Raw genomic sequence first — 17,037 nt, 5'->3', positions numbered from 1 at the left:
GGATAAAAACTTTTTGAATGCGGGTCAGGAACATACAAGGATAGGGGTGATCAAGCCCCTCTGTCTCAATCTCTGAAACAAACTGGCATAGGATTCCCTAATAGTAGTGAAATCATCCTTTTCCTTACTCCTCTTTGCGAACTCTGGCCTCGGATGAAACTTGATTTAGTTGTTCCTTGGTAAATTTGTGGGGGTCGAGGACGATGTTGAGGGATGAGTACATGCCATTGTGGATAAGAAGACGGATGAGCATACAACTGTGCATTGTTCAAAGGATATTGGGGAAGTGGAATGGAATTTCTTGGATTTTAAGGAAAGGAACCTTGTTGCAAGTGGTTAAGTGGATCTAACATATATGCTCGGGATTGAGGCTGGCAGTATTGGTGGGTTGGACCTCTCAAACTCTGCTTTGCCCCTGGCATGACAATAGGTGCGTTTTCCTTTTCTTTTCCTTCAACTTCCCATGATTGATTGCAATGTCACCTCAAATGTTTCATAGAATCCTTCTGTCCATCAGACCCTCCAAATTTTGATGTCTGAAAGCTTGGAGGAAGGTTAACACTTGAAGACATGCCCCAGTTTTTATATGAAACGTCCTCATAGCCCACAAGTCCCGGGGAACTTTTCATATCATTTTCTACACTCTTCACTTTCCCAACTATTTTCTCTGGCATGCTAGGATTCTTAGTAAGAAACTATGGTAGTCCACTTAACTTAACTGTCGACTCAAGAGTATAGCAATGATCATCAGGAGTATTGAACGTGGTTTCACTAGTGGACTGGGGAAGCATAATCGTTAGAAGGTTGAGCAACAAAAACACAGACGGTATGTGGTGCTACGAATGTAGTAGGCTTATACTGAGGAGCTAAAAAATGAATGGTGGAAGTATTGGGATGCATTTGACGTGGGATGGATTCTGAGGCATGCTGTAGTGCATCAATAATCGTAGGAAACTGACTTTACGATTTTGGTGGAAGACTCAAGGTATTTGCAGTGTCAATAGTGGGAAATGGAGGAGGAAGCAACCCACTGGCCTGAGCTCAATACATATCTGTCATTTGTTGTCTTGGCCTCCTAATTTCTTTCTTCAAACTCTCATTTTCCTGATTCTTTGTTTGATTCATGATGTCACTCTCTATATCTTGGTTGGACATAACTAACCCTTTGGATTTGGTGTGATGTGAAGGACCATCCAGAATGCCACAAACCAACCACCTTAAACTGACTCAACAAAAAACAACAAATGTGTTGGAGTTCAACACTTTTTCAAAGCCTCTTTTTCCTTTTTTTTGTTTTTTTTTAAAAGATCATCGAACCCAAGAAGGGCGTCTACGTATCTCACTCCCAAGAGAGGAGAATCAGGTGTACATAGTTCGTGAAGTCTTGCCAAAATGGCCAATTAAACTCATTTTCCTTTTCTTCTTTTACTTTTTTTTTTCAAAACTTTGAGAAGAGAAAATAACAAATTGTAAAAAGAATTGACGAAAATCTTTTTGAATGTTTCAACTTTAACATCTCTATACAACATGAAATCTACAATTACCAAAGAAAAATCTTTTTGGATTTTCGATTTTGAATTTCATATGAAAGTGAATCTTGAAACTACCAAAGGAAAATATTTTTGTAGTTCTCTTTTAAAAGATGTATATGAAACACCTACTCTAATAAAGAGTGAAGAAAATTCTTTTTTTTGAATTTTTCAAATGAAATCCCCGAACCAACAATAGGCTGCCTACGTATCTCACTCCCGAGATAGGAGAATCAGGGGTGCGTAGTTCGTTCAGATTGGACAATTAATGATTAAAGGACAAGCTAGACCCTGATTTAAGAGATACAACCAAAGACGGACGATGAACCACATTAATAAAATCTTTTGAGTTTTCTTTTTGATACTTCACAAAAAAATGACATCAACAACTATGAAAGAAAAATCTTTTTGGTATTATCGTTATACGAAATGTAAAAAATTTCTAACATCTTTTATTGCATTTTTTCTTATAAAAACTCCTATGAATGAAAAATCTTTTTGAAGTTTTCGAATTGTGAATGCATGCTAAACGAGACAAAGAAAAATCTTTTTGATGTTTTTGAGAAAATGACTGCGAAAGGTAAAAAAATCTTCTTGAATTTTTGAATTGTGAAAAACAAAAGCCATAAAAAACTCTAAAAACTACGAAACTCTTCTTTTTTTTTCTTTTCGACTCAGTTTTTCTTTATTTTTCCTTTCTTTTTTTTTTCCATTTTTTCCTTGCCTACACACTCTATTTGAATCTAGCACATGCTTTTCCCCAAATTAATCCGTCAAATGACCCCATTACCCCCAAAGATGCAATATTTAGCACGTAGGGATGCGTCAGAGGTGAGTCTCCTACAAAGGACCAAATAGGTCTCACTAGGTCTCAATATGATACACATAAGTATGACCTAAAGGCTGACCTACGCTGGGGTTTACTAACAAGGCTGTTCGGGGGAGCATATGGTCGATAGTGGCTGCTTTAGCTGTCCACCTACTCCATACCAGCCAACGGATCCCCCCTAAGATAAGGGTGACTCAACTATAGGTCGTGTACACAACGTGTACTACAGACTTGTTGCAGAAAAAATGACTTGGGTTATGCACATGATGCCAGATATAAAGAGGTAACACATAAATAAAAATTGTAAACAAAGAGCACGAAAATGCACAACAATAACAAAAATAATAATCACAAACAAAATGTCTATACACCTATAGTGCCAAACTAAGCCGATACGACTCCAACAAATAAGCTCGTATTCTGAAAAGTTCCCCAGCAGAGTCGCCAGAGTTGTCACACCCCTTTTAATTCCAAAAAAGATATTGGATTAAGTTTCAAAGGGTTTTGATTTATTGAGTGACAAAAGATTGAAAATTTGTTTCGAAAAGGGATTATTTACATTTTTTATTTAGAGTCTCCACTTGACATAAACTCGGTGTGCCAAGTCACCTTTGAAAATCCTTTTCAAAACCATTTGACTCTTTGAAACTGATTTGCGAACAAAGATTCCGGCTAAGGAATTCTGTGATCGAGGGGAAGGTGTTAGGCACCCCTCGATCCCGTGGTTCGACCACGGTCGCTTGGTGGAGTGTATCGGCTAATTTGACATCATAGATGTATAAACCACACAAAACATGTAAAACAATCAATCAAACACAGGAAACCAAATGAATCCAAAATATAGTGTTCAGCCCAATTATACAGTCCCAAAATAAATAAAAATGTGAAACGTATATCCTATTCTAACTTAGACTAATCCTATACTACGCTCTTACCCGACGCCTCGGGCCTTCATCACGATAATCCTCCGCCAATTTAATACGTTGGGGCATTCTCTGGTGAATAGATACAATGAACTTCGGGGCATTCCCCGGCTAAATGAATACATTTTTTCAAATGCGAGAAAGACAAACCATTCAGAAAACTTTCAAACATTCAAACAGAACCATGAGTCCTAAACTTTGCCTACCCGAAACCTATGATTTGCCTACCAATCCTCAGTCTAAACATAATACTATCAACTGTCAAACAATATTCATACTTATTCCGAATTTAAACAAAACAACAATCCAACATTAATCTAAACTCGTTCTTTTTATCAATTTCCCGATCCAACCCCACATTTCTTTTCAAACACCTAATTCTAATAATTCAAGATTATTATTTCAACAATCCACAACCATATATTCAACGAAACTCAACAACAAATCAACTTCATCCACATTCAATCACAACTCATGCAATTCAAACACATATAATGAAGTAAAATGAGAAGAGATAGAGTTGGATCTTTTGTCAATTGATTTTTTGATGATAATAAGGAATTAAAGAAGTCCGAATTCAAACCCCCAACCAGAAAATCCTCGACGATGAACCAAAATCCAACAAATCCAACTCGGTATCAGTAGTCGAAGCCCGAAACGGAAAAATAAAAAAGAAGACCAAATTCTATCTCTTCCCATTTTTAGCTTTCTCTGATCAGTTCTCCCTCTCAATCTCACACTCCCGATCTCTCCTCTGTGCATGTATAGACAATAAGAATAAAAAGAAGAAGAAAGTGGCTTCACCTCGTCTCCGAAGAAGAAGAAATCAAAAAATAACGTTCTCCCCCCCTTTGTTATTATTTTTGCTCACTGATTTGTATCTCCCTCCCTTGCTTCACTGTGTGTGTATATGAGATTAATGGTGAGGTGAGAGTATCTTGGGGAGGATGTTATTAATGGGAGAATGGTGAGTGTGTGTGCGATGGTGAAGAGAAGTCCAAAAAGAAAACCGAAAAAAATGGAATCCTTTTCTGTGTTTTATGGTCTAGTCCGTATGTTGTGTTGTTGATGATTCAAAAAAAATGGAGAAAATAGGGTTATGGGTCGTGTATGAGTGTAGTTCCCTGGTCCCCCTGATGATTTTCTTTTTTGTTGTATATATGGATCCCTCTTTAATGAAATTAGAGAATGATCAAAAGAAGGAATCTTAGGTAGGGCCTTTGAATGTATATATTGTTGTGAATTATTCCCTGGGTACTATTTTGTTGTCTAGTATTCTGTTACTAAAACCAAAGATTAAAAAAATATGATTTGGGGGTGGTCATGTGGCTCTAGGATTAGGGGGTTGGGTGAGGTAGGGGATGGGTAGGGGTTGTTAGAATGGAAAAATTTGTTATCAATTTTCTTAGAGTTGGTTGTTTTGTCCTTTTGTACGGAGGTTATTATATGAGTTAGTACATATGGTAAGACGAGGGTAAAAATGGATAACTTGGGTCTTCGGGAGGGACAAAATTAGGTGTCTACAGATACTTAATCATTTTCAAGTAACTAATTCATCTATAGTACAAGTCAAACAATTCAACAAGTTTAATGAAGCAAATAAGTAGAGGCGTCGCATGTCCCTCTTACACCATATAATCATCACAAACTTATGGCTTTCAAAGCCTTCTACATCAAACAATCACACCTTAACACTACATTTATAGACTTAATTATAAAAAAATAGAGACAAATCAACTTACCTTTGATTGGCCTAAGTTGAAGAGAAAGAGACAAGTAGTCACAGAAAAATAGCTAAGTAATCCTTTTTCCAAATTCGAGTTCGGTAAAAAAATTAGCAACATTGACAATATCTAATTAACTATTTGTAAAATCAAAGATAACACACACAGGTACAGAACAACTTATGAAAGGAGTTTTGTTGTTATTCCCTTCTCCTAAACCAAACCAACTTATGAAAGGATTCCATTCTCCTAAACCAAATCAACTTAAAATTTTAATAAATTGTATAATATTTATAATAACATTCAAATAATTTAATGCAATGTATATATAAATTAGATATTTAGTTATTTTATCATCACATTAACGCGAGAAGTATATTTCCTCAATAGTATAATAATATCAATGCATTTTGTAAATTAGGATGAATTTTTGGTTAATTAGATTTTAAATACAATATTATATACATCGTAATACAGCGTGTTAATCAGATAAATTATCAGTTAATTTGCTTACGTTATTACAACTTTAACAATATATCCGTATCTACATTGATACAAGTAGTATATTTCCTCAATAGTACATTATCAACGTATTATTCAAAATATTGTGATATATAGATTTAGTTATCTAGCTTTTGATTACTGCATACATCACTACACGAGATATACGGATATATACATATATTCGATTGACTATCAACTTTCAAATACGTACTATATACATCATATATACGATTTTATTTTCCCATAATAATACAATTCACATGTACTTAGATGAATTATCGGTTAATTTATCTTATGTTATTATACCTTCAACAGTATACTATTATCTTGATCGATCGATCGTATGATATCAACATATTCAATTTATAACTTGATACATTTAGTTAGCTTTAATTTTGACTACGTACTACGTACATCACTGCACTAGAGATATACATACATATATATAAATGTAAGCTTCGAACTACGTACTATGTACATCACAACATAATATACACTATCTATACCTATGCATAAACACACACACTCTCAATCAATTATCAGGTTCGAAATGCGAATAATATACATCACATGTACGAGTATATTACTCCATAATATAATACGACGTATTTCATACATACTTTAATAAGTTATTGATTAATTTGATTAGCTTACATTAATATAACTTCAACGTACAGTATATTATTACTTCGATCGTTTCATATCAAGGTATTCAATATGTTTTGATAGATTCTGGTAGTTTTTGACTACATCATTTATCGATCACTACATGATGTACATACATACATACACACACACACACACACATATATATATATATATATATCAACTCTTGAATACATACTATATATATCACATCCACAAGTATATTACCTCATAATATAACGCATTCATTATATTCTGATGAATTGGTTATATATGTACGTTACATTATTATAACTTCAGTAGCATAATATTATTAACTCAACTGTATGATATAGACATATTCATTATATAAAGATTATGTTTAATGTAATTTAACGTATATACAACAAAAAATATATTTATTTTATATATTTTGAATAAAAGTGACCACAAGTGACCGATTTTTGAAAACAATTTTCTTTTCAATTTTTAATTTATTTTTTTAAAGAGTGGTCGCTTTTCCAAAATATTTTTTATTTTATTTTTTTAATCCGAAACCGACCACTTGTGGTCATTTTTTTGTAAAAATAATTTTTGAAATAAATAACCGATCAAAGATGGTAGATTTTTGTATAATATTTTAAATTTATTTTTAATTAAAAGCTACCACTTGTGGTCTTTTCTACAAAAATATTATTTTATTTTTCTTATCGAAAATTGACCACTTGTGGTTGCTTTTAATTTTCAAAAAACATAATAATTAATATAAAAAATTTTGAAATGATTATTTGATAATTTTAAAATATAAAAGAGACCACATGTCAGTTTTATTGCGACCACCAGCTGTGGTCGCTTTTCTGTGGTTGCAAAAGCTGTTTTTTGAATAGTGAATCCACTATATAAAAGAGAGTACAAAATGTCAAGAGAGACAACCTCACACAAATTGACTCAGAATAAAAAGAGGTTCACACAAGTGATACTACAACACGTGTGTCTCACAAACTTCCCCCCAAAATGAAACGCTCAAACCCCTAGGACTACATTGTGAATGCTACTAAACTAGGAGAAAAGAACCTCTATTTATAGAGTTTATAACATTTACCTACAAGAATAAGGATTAGACAAATATAAAGAATTCATATTTTTCTTTTTCTAAAAGGAAAACTCAATTATGGTAAACACAAATTTAGACAAAGACCAACATGCAAGTCCTATTACTCTTTCTGGTAGTGTCATTTTTTGAGAGGGGACTTTGTAGTCTATTTTTTTCTTTGTCTACCACAGTTGCATTTGAAGAGGCTATTTGGCTACAAGGCTTTGTAATTGATCTTGAACTAAATCAGAAGAAGACTTCAATGTTCTAGACAACCACATTGTCATTTATTTAACCAAGAATAAGGTGTTACATGAAAGGAAGAAGCATAATGTCGTCAGTCATTATTTTATTCGATACATTGAAGGAGAGCCTTGGAGTAACTGGTAAAGTTGCTGCCATGTGCACTCGTGGTTGAAAGTTTGGAGGTTGCCAAAGTCAATTGTCCAAAATAATTCAAGAAGAGGAAAGGAGGAAGACTCTTTTTCTTTTCCTTTCTATTTGTTATATATTTTCTTTTCTCTGTAGGTGCTCTTTATATAATATATTGAAATTGACAAATACGGATGAGTTATTGATGGTGAGCATTAATGGCATTAAAATCCATTACTACAGAGTTGTTGAATTTATGTTCTAAAGGAGGTATGTTCACTTTCTTTATTACGTAGAAGTGTTCAACTCCTCTAAAACATATGTTTTATTTATTTTTCTCTATCCATTGTATTATACAAATACTTTAAGGAGCATTAACTTCACAATCCCTCACTAATGCAAAGATAAAGAATATGTATAAATTCTGGGCAAAAGGAAGAAACATGTACTTAAGTGTCAATATCTTTAAATTTGAATTGACACATAGCGATATGAGACAATAATAAATATCCAAAAAGTGAAGTACTCTTGAACTGGATGAACATAAGTTTAGACAGCCACAACACATACCATATCCTTGATTTAAGCAACCTCTGCGATACTACAAAGTGCTTTTTATGGTCATGTACACAAACCTTGGGTTTCATGAGTGCTCTAAAAAACAACTCAAGTCTTTCATAAAAAAGTGACCAACCTTTTACACTCACGTAGGTGATCCATCAAGTCTATCTCATAGACCACCTTAAGTCTATGGATCATTAAGAGCAAAATTATGATAAACCTTATAATACACTACCTCACGCCATAGGAATAGGATATGTAATGTTTATTGAAGGCTTATATGGCTTTGTTTGACCACAAATGGGTATCCACCATATTACCTCAATCCATGGACTTTAGCTCCATCTCCTTCGACGATTCAAGGACCATTCTCCTTGTCGAACCCTTGGTCATATGATCCACAAATTTCTTTCGGACCTTACATATTTCAAGAAAATAATACCATGTTTCAACAATTGTTTAACTGCACCATGTCTGATGCGAATATGTCTCTTTTTACCATTGTATACACTATTTTTAGCAATCTTAATTGCCGTCTGGGAGTCACAATGTAAAGAGACCGATGAAACTTGTCTTCCCTATAAAGTCATATCTGCCAAAAGATTTCTCAGCCACTCGGCTTCTTGCTTTGCCAACTCGAGAGCAATGAATTCAGATTCCATGGTAGAACGTGCTATACAAGTCTGATTTGAAGACTTCCATGAAATAGAACGTGCACCCAAAGTAAACACATAGCCGCTGGTAGAGCTAACTTCATCATTGTCAGTCACCCAGTTTGCATCACAAAAACCTTCTAAAACGGCAGAAAATTTATTAAAATGCAAACACCAATCCATAGTACCTCTCAGATACCCTAACAAGCGATGAAGAGCATTCCAGTGTTCACTACTGGGATTATGAGTATATCTACTCAATCTACTAACAACATCAGCTATATCAGGCAGAGTATTGTTCATGAGAAATATTACACTCCCAATAATTTTAGCATATTCAGTTTGAGAAACACTAGAATCTTTATTCTTTTTTAAGTGTATGCTAGGATCATAAGGAGTTCTTACTGAAACTACATCAAAAAAATCAAACCTTTTCAACATCTTTTTAATATAGTGAAACTGACACAAAGAGAAACCATTAACAATTCTTTTGATTTTTATCCCTAAAATTACATCACTTCTCCAAAGTCTTTCATTTTAAATTTAGAAAATAAAAATTTCTTAGTCTCATTTACAACATTCACATTAGGGCCAAAGATTAACATGTCATCCACATATAATCATATAATCACACAATCCGATCCTATCATTTTAGAATAAACATAGTTATCAGATGAATTAACAACAAAGTCATTATCTATTAATGTGAAATTAAATTTTTCACACTATTGCTTAGGTGCCTTCTTAAGTCCATTTAAGGAATTTCTCAATTTGCAAACTTTATCTTTTTATCTTGGGACCACAAATCCTCAGGTTGAGTCATATAGATCTCTTCCTCTAAATCACCATTTAAAAATACAGTTTTGATATTCATTTGGTGTACCACTAAACTATGAATTACGGCTAGAGCAATAAGAGTCCTAATGGTCGCTATTTTAGTCACAGGAGAATAAGTATTAAAATAATCAACATCTTTCTTCTGGTTAAAACACCTAATCATAAGTATAGCCTTATATTTATCAATTGTACCATCAGGCCTCAATTTCTTCTTAAATATTCATTTGCTACTTATGGGTTTACAACCTTTAGGCAAATTGTACAAGTCCCAGGTGTGACTAGAGACTATAAAGTCTAATTCACTTTTAATAGCCTCTTTCCAAAATATTGCATCTATTGAACTCATTGCTTCATCATAAGTTTTAGGGTCTTTTTCTATTAAGTATATAGACACTAGTTCATCATTTAAAGTATCAATATCAAAACTTTCAGTTAAAAAGGTGGTGATAAAATCAGGATCAAAACTAGTCTCAATTTTATGTCTTTTACTCCTTCTAAGTACATTTTTATGTTCATTAGCAATATCATCCAAATCAGGCATAACATGAGAGTTAACAGACATAGATACAAAAAAAATATTTTGTACATCACTAGGCACATCATTTTTCAAAGGAAAAACATGCTAAAAAATCCTGCATCTTTAGATTCACAAATAGAATAATCATTTAATAACATAAATCTATATGCAACACTATTTTGATAATAACCAATAAAGACAGTATCAAAGGTCTTAGAACCTACATTTACTCGTTTAAAATCAGGTAGACCAACCTTAGCCAAACACCCCCACACTTTCAAAAATTTCAAGTTAGGAGCAAATTCCTTGCACAATTCATATGAGGTCCTATCTAACCTTTTATGAGGGGCTCTATTAAGAATATAACATGCAGATAAGACAACTCTCCCCCACATATAGTCAGGTAGACCCGAGCTCAAAAGTATAGAATTCATCATTTCCTTAAGGGTTCTATTCTTTGATTCGGCTACAGCATTTTGTTGGGAAGTATAGGGAGCATTAAACTCATGTATAATATCATTTTCTCACAAAAATCTTCTAGAGTTTTACTACTATATTCACTGCCCCTATCAGATCTAAATCTCTTGATTTTTCCGTCTAATTAATTTTCTACTTCTGCTTTGAATCTTAAAAACATGCTTTCAGCCTCATCTTTAGACTTAAGGATGTATACCTTAGTGTACTTAGAAAAGTCATCAATAAAAGTATTGTAATACTTCTTTCCATCTTTGCTAATAGTATTCTTAAAATCTGCTAAGTCTGAATGTACTAGTTCAAGCAATTCGGTCTTTCTACTAGTAACATATTTAGAAGGTTTCTTAACATGCTTTGCTTCTACACACAGAGGACATTTAGAATTATCATCAATATTTACTGCATAAATTAATTTAATTTTTCTAAGTCTTTTAATAGAAGCAATATTAACATGACCTAGTCTAATATGTCATAAATTAATAGACTCAACTATATAAGCAGAATTACAAATATTTGCATTATTGGCAATCTCTTGATCAATGTTCAGTACAAATAAGCCCTCAGAAAGGTATTCCTTCCTAACACAGTTTTCTCCACGAGAAATAATTATTTTATCAGCTTCAAAAATAAGTTTGAGGCCTACTCTGTTGAGAAGTGCTCCAGAAACTAGATTTCTACGAAGCGAGGGAACATACAGAACATTATTCAAGGATAATGTTTTACTAGAAGTTAATTTAAGTAAAAAAATTTCTTTACCCAAAACTCTAGTAGTAGTGGATTTATCCATGTAGACACACTCGTCATTGGTGGATTCCTCAAAGTCATGGAATAACTCTTTATTGACGCATAAATGCCTTGAAGCCCCTGTGTCCAACACCCAGTCAGTCTTGTTAGACACTAGGTTCGTCTCGATGACTACTGCCACAATCACTTCATCACCCTCAACAAGATGAACTTTTACTACATTTTGTCCTCTCTATTTTGAGTTTTGCGAACTATCTCATATTTCTTTAGCAAATTTGTAGGTAACAAATAAATCAAATAAAGTATTAGTCATATGACTCAGTAAATGCCCTCTAGCTTTTACGTTATCCTTTTTAACCTTCTTTTTAGCAAATTCATCAAAAATAATAATAATATTAGAACCAGTAATAATGTTAGAACCATCATTAAACAAAATATAATCAACTTCTAATTGTTCTAAGAAAATCAGAAGTTTTTGTGACCAACGTTTAAAATTATTTTTGTCCAATGGTTCAAGTTTTGATAAATCAGAAAAAGTTTTGTTCAAAGAAATAGCCATTTATCAATATTGTATGTAAGGAAATCGCTTTCAAATTATTAGAAAAATTACTATAATATTGATAGAGACATGAAATTGACAATAGTATTAAAATAGTCACAAATATTGTGTCGTGGCAAGTCACTGCCTTGAAAGCGATTTTGGCCCGACTCCGGTGCAAATCCTTCTAGTTGATCTCTCCCCAAGGTTCCACAACTATTTCCAAACATGTGCACTCGTGGCTGAAAGTTTTTAGGTTGCCTAAACCAATTGTTCAAAATAATTCAAGAAGAGGAAAGTAGGAAGACTCTTTTTCTTTTCCTTTCTATTTGTTGTATATTTTCTTTTCTATGTAGGTGCTCTTTTATATAGTATATTGAAATTGACAAATACGGGTGAGTTATTGATGGTAAGCATTAATGACATTAAAAGCCATTACTACAAAGTTGTTAAATTTATGTTCTGAAGGAGGTATGTTCACTTTCTTTATTATGTAGAAGTGTTCAACTCCTCTGAAACGTATGTTTTATTTATTCTTTGCGTTATAGAAATGCTTTGAGGAGCATTAACTCCACAAACATCTATATATTCAAAATCACAATCTACAGATCAAGATCGAACGACATCAAATTATATGAGAATTTTTAATTAGTTATTACGCATTTGATACATTTCAAACTTTAAAAAGATAAATTGTAATCACATAACTGAGATAATTAATAACTTCTTACATATAAAAATTCAATTAACAAAGAAATGTAATACACCCCTTCATTTTTACAACCAAGGATAGAGAAAATTGAACTTACTAGCTGAAGGATTAGGACCAAAAGCCCAATAAATACCATTATCCCTCATCATCCAACTACATTGTACATTCTTGTGAAAATTACCAAATCCACAAAAATTATCCCCTAATTTAAAGACATCAAAAGTATTATGCTTTGAACCCCATACAAAGCTACAATAATAAAGAGTAGTTGCAAAGAAATTCATATGGAATGAGAAATCAAATTGATCACCAGGACGAAGTGTACGAACTTTAAGATCATCATCTTTAGATTTACAATGAACTTGGGCTAAAGGCGAATTCTGAGGAAGATCACTGATAAAATGAAGGGTAATTTTTGGAATTAAACTAATAGCATTTGTCATTTGCATAATGTTGATGAGTGATAAAATAAATAGTGAAAGTAGAATTTTTGAGTAAGGGTAGTAACCCATTTTGAGAGACATAGTATTTCATGAATGCAAATGAAACTGATTTGCTTAATTTATAAGGTGATATAATAACTATGATTTGACCAATATTGAAGTTTGTTTGCTATAAAATTTGGATCCTTCTGAAAATTGAGTTAATTTGGATCCTTCTGAAAATTGAGTTAATTTGGATTCTTTCAATCAAGGAAAAAAAAGATGTATAATCTGATATTACCTAATTGATAAGTAAAATTACTTGACTTCGGCTGTTTAAGTGAAGAAAAGATTTTATTTTTGACCAATTTTTTTGGAGATTCTTTGTATCTTGACCCCCCTTTTTTTTTTTTTTTTTTTAAGTGAAAGACCCAATTGGTCATGTGTATATAAAACAAAAGAGAAGTCCAACAATTAAAAAAAAGTAATACATGAACATACCCTTTAGCTTGATATCAAATAAATCTTCAATTTTGGGTATGCATAAGTAGACATTTAAACTTGTATAAAGTTGAACAAATAGATACACAGGTCCTATGTGATATAATTCATGTAGGACACCATGTAGGACAAAAATTGGTCATGTAGGATGCCACATAGGACATACGTGTCTACTTATTCAACTTTATACAAGTTGAAGTGTCTACTTGTGCACACCTAAAGTTGGAGGTTATAGATATAATTTGATATCAAGTTAAAGGGCATATTTATGTAAGTACACAAAATAAACTGTAAAATGAAATTAATTACACCAAATTTTCCTTTCTTTACTAATTTCAACTAGGGATGGGTGTTTGGTATTCAATTCGGTATTTTCAAAGTTTGAATTCGGCAATCGGTATTTCAGAGTAGATATCACATATCATACTTTTAACGAAAAAGGTACGAATATACCCCTAAACTTTGATAAATGATACAGATATAACCTCTGTCATACTTTAGGTATAAATATACCCTTTCCGTTAATGAAAAGATATATATATACCCCTAAATTTTGATAAATGGTATAGATATACTCTTCGTCATACTTAAGGTACAAATATACCCTTGCCATTAGTGAAAAAAATAAATATATACCTTTCTTACTATCGATAGGACACGTGTCACAATCCTGTTCATTTGACCTTTTTACTTTAATTTATCCCAACCCCTCCCTAAAATAATTTTAATTTAATCCATAACCCGATTCAAATTATAACTCAAAAGCAACTCGATCTAATAGAAAGAGAAAGAGAGTGAATGTGCATGAATAGAGATGGGTCTTGAAGTTCTATTAGACCAGGTCGGATTTAGGTTATTATTTAGATCGGGTTGTGGGTTAAATTAAAATTATTTTCGGGTAGGATGAGAATAAATAAAATTAGGAAAGGGCAAATGAACAAGATTGTAACACGTGTCCTGCCGTTAATAAGAAGAGTGTATGTGTATATATATATACTAGTTTAGTTTACGTGCTTTGCACGTGTATCTCGCGTCAATTAATAAAATTAGATAGAAAAAATAAGCTTATTAAAAAATATAAATAGAAGTTAACTTAAATGTTATATCTATTTAAATGATGTGAATAAATATCGTATGAAAACAATAAATTATATAAACTTAATGCAAGATTCATTTAAATGATAAAATAAATGTGATAGATGTTATAATATATCTCTTTATAAATGAAATTATTGATGTATGTATACCTTATAATTTATCTTTGTGAGATAGAGAGACCGTTTCGGATAGACCCACACCTAACTTACAAAATTAGGATTCAATAGTTATGACTTCAATCAGAAGATAATTTTCAATATGATATTATATTTGGAGTCTTTGAAGGGTAGAATACACACTTTATCACTACCTCTATAGGATAGAGAGATCAGTCTCAATAGATATTCATAATTTATACCGATATAGCATTATTAGATATAGATTAGAAGTAAAAAGCTACTTACATATGGGGAATGAAACTGAAGAATCTATTGTTCTTGAAAAGTATAGGTAGCAATGTGGTGGAGGATTTATGAGAATTCCTAACAATAAAGCAATTCTTTGCTCTGCTTCAAGAAATTACTGCAATGAAGATATCAACGTTGATACCCCGTATTAAGAAAATATTACGAAAAGAAAATATGACAATGAAGAAAGCATGTCAATTAGTAAGAAAAATAATGGATTACACTCAGAGAAATAATGTGGTAACTGAAACACGATATATAATAGAAGGTAATAGACATCAGTAAGAAAATATATGTATAAAGCTAAAATTACGACAGACACAATGCTCTCAAACTCCCACCAGACTCCCACTAAACCTAAACCTGTCAAAAAACAAATCAAAGTATAACTACGTACTCCTACCCTAATTCATGATCTCCACACCCTTCTATCTAATGCAGCTATATTAAAAAAATCATAAATTTTTTAAAACAAACATCATGAGGACATGCAACAATATTAGAACTAATCAGCACATAAAAATTACAAATCACAAATATATGGTTCATAAATTAAAAATAATTTAACCTTTCATAAATCAAACTCTTCTTAACGACTCAATTGTAATAGTTAGGGTTCGACAATTAAATTAATCAAGGGTGTGGTATGAAGAGTAAGATATTATATATAATATTTGACATCATAAACATGTGTAATTAGAATTTGATTTCTATTGAAAAAGAGAATTTGATTTCTAGCTAATGAAGGTAATTCTGTATAAGGTAAAGTGATAAGTCAATATGAATTTCCTATTTAAAAAGATTCTGTATCTAAAAGGAAAATAAATTATTTTTCTAATATTAAAAATAGATATTTAATTTTTTCCTTTAAATTAGATTTTTTTCCTTAAGTCTTTTTTCATACCTGTTTAGCGATTCTATTTTTTTGGTCCACTTTCAAGTTTATTAGGATTTAGGACTTTTTTTTCTTTTTCATACATTTTTGCTTTTTTACTTTTTTAGATTTTTTTTAGTTTTATGTTTTTATTTTTCTAATTGACCTTTTCTTAAATAAAATATAAGTGAAATGACGATTTTATCTATTGTGAAGACTTTTATTAAAGGTTAAAAAGTTCAAATCATTTTTCTAAGGGTCTTCACCTTTTTAATATATATATATATATATATATATATATATATATATAGTGATTTGAACTTTTTACCCTTCATTAAAAGACTCTTTTTTAGACAAAATTGTCTTTTCACTATTTATTTTAATTTATTATGTAATTATTTTTATTATATTAACTAAACTTTCTAAAATATACGGTAGGAGAATTAATTAGTATTTTTTTTCTACTAGACTTCCTAAAATACATGGGACTCCTAAAATATATACTAGGAGAATTAGTTAATATTTTCCGTTCTACTATTCAATTAGAAAAATATTTTTAAAATAGGACTCTATTAAGAAAATACTTCTATAATAATTTAGATGTACGTTAAACTAGAGAACAAACTGGTTTGCCTATTGAGAGAATATGATTGATACTCATTAGCTTGATTCGATTGCATGTCGAGATTGGTGTATTCTTGATTCGATTGTCATCAACCGATGTTTTTGATGAAACTTTTGAGCAGTTCCTTGTCTGTAGTTTCTTCTTGCTACATATAGAAGTAGGGAGGAACATTTTCAGTAGGAAAACCCCACTATCCATGCTTTCACTTCTTGATATTTGACTCCTCTTCAAAGTTTTCCTTCGCAGCCTGTTGGGATTCTTCTGTGCTTTTCTGATCACCATCAAACTATATCTTTCAATGACAGTTCAAAAGATGACTCTGACAAGTCTTGGATCACCTGCAGATGTCGTCGATATTTTTTTTATGATATGTTGAACTCAAATTTTCAAAAGTACAGCGGGCTCAGAGATAAGAATCTAAAGGCTAAACATGACAAATTTAAATCCTGAATCCGGCATCGATCACCTGTAATCTT

The sequence above is a fragment of the Capsicum annuum genome, chromosome 1 (genome assembly GCF_002878395.1).
Source record: "Capsicum annuum cultivar UCD-10X-F1 chromosome 1, UCD10Xv1.1, whole genome shotgun sequence".
Taxonomy (NCBI): Eukaryota; Viridiplantae; Streptophyta; class Magnoliopsida; order Solanales; family Solanaceae; genus Capsicum; species Capsicum annuum.
This window is presented reverse-complemented; position numbering follows the sequence as displayed.